Source organism: Chlorocebus sabaeus, chromosome 12, assembly GCF_047675955.1.
Source record: "Chlorocebus sabaeus isolate Y175 chromosome 12, mChlSab1.0.hap1, whole genome shotgun sequence".
Taxonomy (NCBI): Eukaryota; Metazoa; Chordata; class Mammalia; order Primates; family Cercopithecidae; genus Chlorocebus; species Chlorocebus sabaeus.
The window spans coordinates 5,464,592-5,473,823 of NC_132915.1; positions in this window are offsets into that span (position 1 = coordinate 5,464,592).

Here is a 9,232-nt window from a genome sequence, read left to right on the forward strand (position 1 = left end):
GTGAGCCACAGCGACCGGCCTCTTTTCTTAATGGTATGTTTTGTTGAAAAGAATTTTTTTTTCTTTTTTTTTTTTTTTTTTTGAGGCAGGGTCTTGCTCTGTCACCCAGACTGGAGTGCAGTGGCATGATCATAGCTCACTGCAGTCTCTAACTCTTGGGCTCAAGTGATCCTCACACCCCAGCCTCCTGAGTAGCTGGGACCACAGCCTGACTAACTTTTTTATTTTGAGATAGGGTCTCACTGTGTTGCTCAGGCTGGTCTTGAACTCCTGAGCTCAAGTGACCCTCCTGCTTCTGACTCTCAAAGCACTGGAATTATAGGCATAGGTCACCACACCTGGCCCCACCCAGCCCCAAAACGATACTATCTTAATTACTGAAGTTTTGTGGTGAGTTTTGAAATCAGGCTGTGCATGTCTCCAGGTTTATTCTCCAAGTGTGTCTCCTGGGCCTTATCCTTTGCATCACTGTATAAAGTCAGCTTGCTAGGCCAGGCATGGTGGCTCATGTCTGTAATCCCAGCACTTTGGGAGGCCAAGGTGGGTGGATCACTTGAGGCCACGAGTTTGAGAACAGCCTGGCTAACATGGTAAAACCCCATCTCTACCAAAAATTTAAAAAAAAAAAAGAAGTAGCTGGGTGAGGTGCTGGGCGCCTGTAATCCTAGCTACTCAGGAGGCTAAGGCAGCAGAATCATTTGAACCCAGGAGGCAGAGGTTGCAGTGAGCTGAGATCATGCCACTGCACTCCAGCCTGGGTGACAGATCAAGATTCTGTCTCAAAAAAATAAATTAATTTTAAAAAAGCTGGGACCATAAGTTTTGTTTGTTGGATTTTAGCACAGAAAAGCATAAGAAAGAAATAGTGCATAATGCCACTGCTAAGATCACATCCTTAACCTCAAAAAGTGAAAAAGGAATGCAAGAGAATGGTTAAATATGTTACAATACATTGTCCATCTCCTCTCTGAAAAAAGCTTGTGTCGACAGTTTCTTGTGTTAACTTCGCAATATTTTTTCTACACATCCTTTCCTAAAAATGCAACCAGAAGGCACCAACTTTTATTTTTATTTATTTATTTATTTATTTATTTATTTATTTATTTATTTATTGTTTTTTGAGACAGAGTCTCACTCTGTCACCCAGGCTGGAGTGCAGTGGTGCAATCTCAGCTCACTGCAACCTCTGCCTCCTGGGTTCAAGTGATTTTCCTGCCTCAGCCTCCCGAGTAACTGGGATTACAGGCGAGCACCACCACGCCCAGCTACATTTTGTATTTTTAGTAGAGATGTGATTTCACCATGTTGGCCAGGCTGATCTCAAACTCCTGACCTCAAGTCATCCACCCACTTCGGCCTCCCAAAGTGTGGAGATTACAGGCGTGAACCGCCACTCCTGGCCCGGAAGGCACCACACTTTACTTGTTGTCTTGCACCTGGAGGTTTTGCTCACTGCCGTGGAGGGTCTCCCTGTTTTCTATGAATGGCTGCAGAGTGTCCCCCCGACACACGCTTGCACTGCAGGGTGACCGGTCAGTCCCTGCTGACAGCCACACAGCTGGTTTCCCGTTTTGCTCATAAGAAGTTCTACAGTGGGTGCCGTTTTACAGCTGCCTTGGCATAGCTCTCTGTAGGTTCAGTGGATATGGCTTTAGCCCCTCAACTCTGGGTGTCACAAGTGTCCTAGTCATGCTGTGCTGTGGCTGGCCTTTTCTTTTTCTTTCTTTCTTTTTTTTGAGATGGAGTCCCGTTCAGTCACCCAGGCTGGAGTGCCGCGGGGCGATCTCGGCTCACTGCAAGCTCCGCCTCCCGGGTTCACGCCATTCTCCTGCCTCAGCCTCCCGAGTAGCTGGGACTACAGGTGCCCACCACCTCGCCCAGCTACTTTTTTGTATTTTTAGTAGTGATGGGGTTTCACCGGATTAGCCAGGATGGTCTCGATCTCCTGACGTCGTGATCTGCCCCCCTCAGCCTCCCAAAGTGCTGGGATTACAGGCGTGAGCCACTGTGCCCGGCCCGGCCTTTTCTCTGTGTCACTTCTCGTCTGCCTTCTGTCCATGTGGCCCCCACAGCCATTGGAGCTCCCGATCTTCCTCACTCACGGTAAGATGCAGGACCTCCCTACGCAGGCCCTGGACAAGGGAATTTACTGTCCCTCTTGGGAACATGTGTGCAGTGTTAGTTCTCACCCAGGAAATTTTCCCCCAAGTCCATCTAGGACATTTTGGAGACACTTCTGGTTGTTACAACTGGGGGCTGGGGGTGGCTATTGGCATCTAGTGAGTGAATACCAGGAGTGCTGCTCACCATCTGTGTTAGTTGGGGTTGTCCAGAGAAACAGAACCGGTACTACGGATATGCACAGAGAAAGAGATCTCTTGTAAGGACTTGGCTCAAGCAACTGTGGAGGCTGGTGAGTCCCAAGATCTGCAGACGAGACCCAGGGACACTGATGTGTGTTCCAGGCCAGAGGCTGGCAGGCTCGAGACCCAGGAGGAGGAGATGTTTCAGTTTGAGTCCAAAGACAGGAAAAAGCTGATGTCCCAGTTTGAGGGCCTCAGGGAGGAGGAGTTTCCTCTTACTTAGGGGAGGAGCACCATTTATGTTCCATTCAGGCCTTTGACCTGAGAGATGAGGCCTGTCTGCCTTGCAGAGGACTGTCGGCTTCACTCAGTGCTGTGGTCTGAATGTCTGTGTCCCCCCAAAATTCAATGTTGAAGCCAACCTCAAGGTGATGGTATTAGGAGATGGGGGTATTAGGGAGACGATTGGGTCATGGGGAGGAGCCTTGGGAATGGGATCGGTGCCCTAATAAAGGAGGCCTCAGAGAGCCCCCTTTCCCCTCCACCACCTGCCCCCTCCACCATGTGGGGACACAGCGAGAAGGTGCTCTCTATGAGGAAGGGGCCCTCTCTGCATGCCAAATCCACCAGCTCCTTGATCTTGGACTCCCCAGCCTCCAGGACTAGGAAAACACATTTCTGTAGTTGATAAACCACTCAGTCTAGTGTTTTATTATAGCAGCCCAAATGGACTGAAACATCCAGCCTGCCAATTCAAATGTTAATCTCATCCAGAAACACCCTCACAGACACACCCAGTCAGGTTAACACATGAAATTCACCATCACAGCATCCTACAATGCCAAGAACAATGCCTTCCACAACTCAGAATTCTTTGGTCCAAATGTCAGTAGTGTGGAGATTGAGAAACCCTGGCGTAGAGGAAAGAGCTGCATTTATCTTGATACGAAGGCGTATCTAGGATAAATTTCTATGAAAGGGTGTTTGCACACTTTTTATTTTAATAGATATTGCCAAACTGTCCCTGGAAGGATTGCACTAGGTAAGACTACACTCTACAGTGTACGAGAAGGACGTTTGTTATCTCATGGCCTCTCCAGCAGTGGTTATTGTCAAGTGTTTATATTTGGAACATTTCTTTCTCATCAGAGAGCTATAGAACCAAGCCTTTGACCAGCAAATCCAGGGACTCTGTAGCCTGCTACTTTTAGCTGTTTTCTAGTTATTTTGATAATACAATTCACTGGCTGCAGATGTGGTGAAGCAGGTTGACATTCCTGAGGGCTGAGAGTCATTTCTGTGTGTTGGGGCTGATTGTAAGCAGCGTGGCTGGGTCTGTACAGTGCTAACTTGAGGTGGGTCCCCTTGCAAGAGGCCAAGGACAGAACTCACTGGGGTTGTCCGCTGGGCTGGGGAAAGACATACTTCCCCTGGAGTGGGAACTTGCAAGAGGGAAGAGAAGCAAGGCTCAGCAAGGGCCTGGGTCCCAGACATCTTCACGGAGGATGCCCTGGGCAGAGGCCTCCCCAGGGAACAGCCCTAAGCCAGGCACCCCCTTCCTTTCCTCTGCCCAGCCCTGCCTGTCACCTCCTCTAACTTCCATCCCTGGGGGACTCTGCTTCTCCTTGGTCCTGCAAGTAGGAGCATCTTCCTGGAGCCAAGTGGGGCCCCAAGGGAGGTCTGGTCAGTTTTAGTTCCCTACAGCCTGCTTGCTCGTGGGCCCCCATGGTCCCCGCCCCAGAAGCATCCCGCAGTTTTTGGCACCTGGTGTGGGCTGGCCTTTGTCCCATTCTCCACCCCTGGGTGTCTCCCAGCCCTTTCCCGGCAGGTCCCCCTGCAACCCACCCAGTGTCTGGAAACCACACCAGGGTGCCGGAGGCCTTGGGGTGCAGGCATTGGCTTCATATGCATGGATGGTGACACGTTCTTGTACAGTCTCTCTCTTGGGCACAGAGAGGGTCATGAGTCCTGCTGGCCAAGCCTGCCTACGCCATAATCCAGCTCTTTATCACTGCTGCCTACAGCACTTGCATAACCCCGTGACTCAAGATGTTTCTGTCTGCCTGAGACCTGCCATCACTGTTCCCACCAGTCCTCTGGATGGTTCCCAAGGGCTCCTCCCTCCTCCACCCCAGCAGGTGGCTGGCCTGTGCCTGCTTCTTTGGTGGGGTGCCCATGCAAGCTCCTTGGTGCCTCCGTGTGGCCTCTCTTGGCCTCCTCTCTTCCAACCCTTCAGAGCTTCACTCTGTACTAACCCTTCCTGCAGCCCCCCGTCCGCACCCAAGGTCTGTGGTCTGTGTTCTACGAAGCCTCTGCCTGTTACTCTCTGAAACCTGCGGTGGGAGCACATCCTCATTGCTTCAGTGGCTCCCACTCCAGCCTCACCAGAGGTGTTCTGTGGCCAATTTCAAGCCTGATGAACTCCAGGCTTGCTATAATGTTTCTCGATCCTTCTCTCAGCTACAGAGTTGCCTACAGAGGCTCTGCCCAGGAAACTTGAGGAGAAGGGTGTCCTGCTGGGCACAGTAGGGGATGGCTGGGGCCCTTCTCTCCTCCACCCTAGCCATGCCAGGGAAATATGTCACAAGGCCCAAGGGCTCTCTCCAGGCCTAACACCCCACCCAGCCTGCAGGGCTGCTCTGTCCCCACAAGCATGGTGTCCGTCTCTGACCTTCAAAGTCCTGCCCGGAACAGACGCTGCCAGCCTTTGTCTTGCCATAGTGCCCTACCTCATTAACACTCCCTCCTCACGCTTCTCTGTCACTTGCTATTTTTTGAGACTGGACTGGAAACCAGGAGTCCTCTTATATTTATTTTTAATAGGTAAAATATGTACACGTGTGCGTATAAAATTCAAAAAGGAAAAAAGGTTATAGAGTACAGTGAGCTGTGTTTTTTTTTTTTTGCCACCACCCATTCTACTCCTGGTATGTAACTGTTACCAATTTTTTTTTATGTATCTTTCCAGAGATATTCTATGCATGCCCGTCAAAATATGTGTGTATGTTGTATATTTTCATACAAATGGTAACAATATTCATAGTGTCCTAGCTTTCTTTTTCACTTGCTGTATCTTGAAGATCACTCTATTCTTCGCAATGACTGCATACTCACTCTATCTTTGATGGATAATTTAGGTATCTACTTGCTATCTTTTTTTGACAGTTATGTAGATTGTGGTTATGTAGGTTCTGTTGTGCACAGATTTTAATTTTTTATTGCAATAAAATATTCATAACATAAAATTTACCATTTTAACCACTTTTTTCTCTTTTTTTTTTTGAGATGGAGTTTCGCTCTTGTTGCCCAGGCTGGAGTGCAGTGGTATGATCTCGGCTCGCTGTGGCCTCCGTCTCCCAGGTTCAAGCGATTCTCCTGCCTCAGCCTCCCGAGTAGCTGGGATTACAGGCGCCTGCCACCATGCTCAGATAATTTTTGTATTTTTAGTAGAGACGGGGTTTCACCATGGTGGCCAGGCTGGTCTCGAACTCCTGGCCTCAGGTGATCTGCCTGCCTTGGCCTCCCAAAGTGCTGGGATTATAAGCGTGAGCCACCGTGCCTGGCCTTAACCACTTTTAAGTATACAGTTTGGTGGCATTAAGTACATTCATAATATTGTGCAACCATCACCACCATTAATCTCTAGAACTTTCCTCATCTTGCAAAACCGAAACTCTGAATCCATTAAAAGCTGGCTCCCCATTCCTCCCTCCCCCAGCCTCTGGCAGCCATCATTCTACTTCCTGTCTCTGTGAATTTGACTGTTCTGCTACCTTGAGATTTTACCTTTTTTTCTGTGATAGGGTCTCACTCTGTTGCCCAGGATGGAATGCAGTAGTACAATCACAGATTACTGTATCCTTGAACTTCTGGGCTCCAGTGACCCTTCTGCCTTAGCCTCCTCAGTAGTTGTGACTATGGGTGTGCCATCATGCCTAGTTAATTAAAAAAAAATTTTTTTTTTTGTAGTGATAGGGTCTCGCTGTGTTGCCCAGGCTAGTCTTGAACTCCTGGCCTAACGTGATCCTCTTAACTCAGCCTCACAAAGTGCTGGGATTATGGGCATGAGCCACTGGGCCTGTCTGAAGTTTAAATTTTAAATATAGACAAAGATGTCAGTCTTTTCTCTGATGGACTGTACTTTTTTTTCTGTCTTGTCTAAGTCGAAGATGATGCTAATGCTATGGGATGCCCTCATTGGGGTGGAGTTGGAGCGTCCCCAATTATGCTGCAGCACTGAGTTTCACTGGATTAAATTTCTAGCTGTTGAAATGATGAGTCAACTGAGATGAGCTGCATTAATTTTAATAATATGGCCAAATTGAACTCTAACATTGGACTGTCACCCTGGAAAGCATTTTCCTGGAGTGTAAGAGAGAGGTAGACAGAGAGCAGGTGCTGTGATTGTCCCCTCTAAATCTCGTGTTGAAATTTATCTGCCATCGTAACAGTATTAAGAGGTGGGATGTTTAAAAGGTAATTAGGGGCTGGGTGCGGTGGTTCATGCCTGTAATCCCAGCACTTTGGGAGGCTGAGGTGGGCGGATCACTGGAGCCCAGAAGTTTGAGACCAGCCTGGCCAACATGGTGAAACCCCATCTCTATTAAAAATACAAAAATTAGCCGGGCGTGGTGGCACGTGCCTATAGTCCCAGCTACTCAGAAGGCTGAGGCAGGAGAATCACTTGAACCTGCAGGGCAGAGGTTGCAGTGAGCCGAGATGGTGCCTCTGCATTCCAGCCTGGGCGATAGAACAAGACTCCATCTCAAAAAAAAAAAAAAAAAAAAGTAATTAGGTCATAAGGGCTGTGTCCTCATGGGTGGGATTAATGCTATTACAAATGGACAAGTTTGGCCTTTTGGCTGGAAGCACCATCTTCCAGTAATTTGCCAAAATGGTGAGCACAAAGGGAAGAGAAGAGGGACCCAGTATATGTTATCTAAGCCTTTTAGAAAACAGGGAGTTATTACTTTGCCCACATACATGCAAATCTATAAGAAAGGTGATATTGTAGACATCAAAAGAATAGGTACTGTTCAAAAAGGAATGCTCATAAATGTTACCGTGGTAAAACTGGAGCAGTCTACAGTGTTACTCAGCATGCTGTTGGCATTGTTGTAAACAAGGGCAAGATTCTTGCCAAGAGAATTAATGTGTGTATTGAGCACATTAAGCTCTCTAAGAGCCAAGATAGCCGAGACAGTGAAGGAAAATGATCAGAAGAAGGAGGAAGTCAAAGAGAAAGGTACTTGGGTTCAACTGAAGTGCCAGCCTGCTCCTCCCAGAGAAGCACACTTTGCGAGAGCCAGTGGGAAGGAGCCTGAGCTGCTGGTACCCATTCCCTCTGAATTTATGGCATAATAGGTACCACAAAAATAAAAGACCTCTGTACTACCAAAAACAAAAAGATATAAAAAAATCAAAGCGCAAGTTCTGTGCTTTCTTAACTCTCTCTTTACCCTTCTGCCATGGGATACCTCCCATGCGATGACACAGCAAGGTCCTTGCCAGATGCTGACATCTTGATATTGGATTTCCCGGCCGCCAGAATTGTGAGCAATTAGTTTCTGGACATTATAAATTAGTCAATCTGTGACATTCTGTCACAGCAGCACAAAATGTACTAAGGCAGAGAATGGAGAGCTGACACTCTGACAAGACCCCAGGAAAGTGACTGCTAATCCAGGTAACAGCATGCCCATCTTTGTATTCCTGCGTGGGGAGGAGCCGTGTGCTGAGGCCCCTGACTCACCATACTGGGAGGACCTCTCAGAATCGGTGGGGTTGCCTCAGGACAGCAGGGTCTTATCCCATGGCAGGTTCAGGTGACCCAAATATATGAGTCCGCCCTCAGGAAATATGCCTCAGTTCCATCTGGCTGGGCATCCTGAGTGCTGCATCCGGGCTCCGTTCTTGTTTCTAATTAGAGAGGTAAGTCACATCTTTTATGCAAAATTCAAATGTTACAGAATCATGTAGCATCATCAGTGCACATGCCAAAGAAAATCTCAGTTAACAATAAGACACATATTCCTTGTTTTCTTTTCTATTCAAACACAAACATTTGTTCCTGTGTTTAACAATGTATCATGGCCATCTTGCATATCAAAACATAGACCCAGATCTACCTTATTTAAGAAATGTGTGAGGATTTTATTCATTTTGTGAAATTTTAGAGAAGTGGTACATGAATATATTCTCTGGGAAAGAGTCAACAATATATAAATGTAAGAGGAAAGTTGGCCCAGTGTGGTGGCTCATGCCTGTAATCCCAACACTTTGGGAGGCTGAGGTGGGCGGATCACGAAGTCAGGAGTTTGAGACCAGCCTGGCCAACATAGTGAAACCCCGTCTCTACTAAAAATACAAAAAATTAGCCAGGCGTAGCGGCACATGCCTGTAATCCCAGCTACTTGGGAGGCTGAGGCAGGAGAATGGCGTGAACCTGGGAGGTGGAGGTTGCAGTGAGCTGAGATTGAGCCACTGCACTTCAGCCCAGCCAACAGTGCGAGACTCTGACTCAAAAAAAAAGAAAAGAGGAAAGTGAATTTCCTCCCCCAGTTCTTCCCACTTCCCTCTTTCCAGAGGGACTAATAATCTCTTTTCCTTTTTTGTTTCATTTATATACACTCTCACACATTTGTTTTACTTAACTGTAGGCCTTGAACATCTTTCAGGTCAGTACAAAACAGGCCTAACGTATATTTTTACTGGCTGTATGGTTTTTCTGAGTATGTCACCATACAGTGATTCTGAGACTCATCTGGGAACTTGTTAGAACACGGGTTGAGGAGGCCATCCTGAAGTGTCCCCAGCTAAAAACCAAGTCCTGTCATCACTCCTGTCTGTATGAACACCCTGTACGTATCTCTGAGTATTTAAGGGAGAGTTCCACAGGATTAAATTTCTAGCTGTGGAGATGAGTCAAG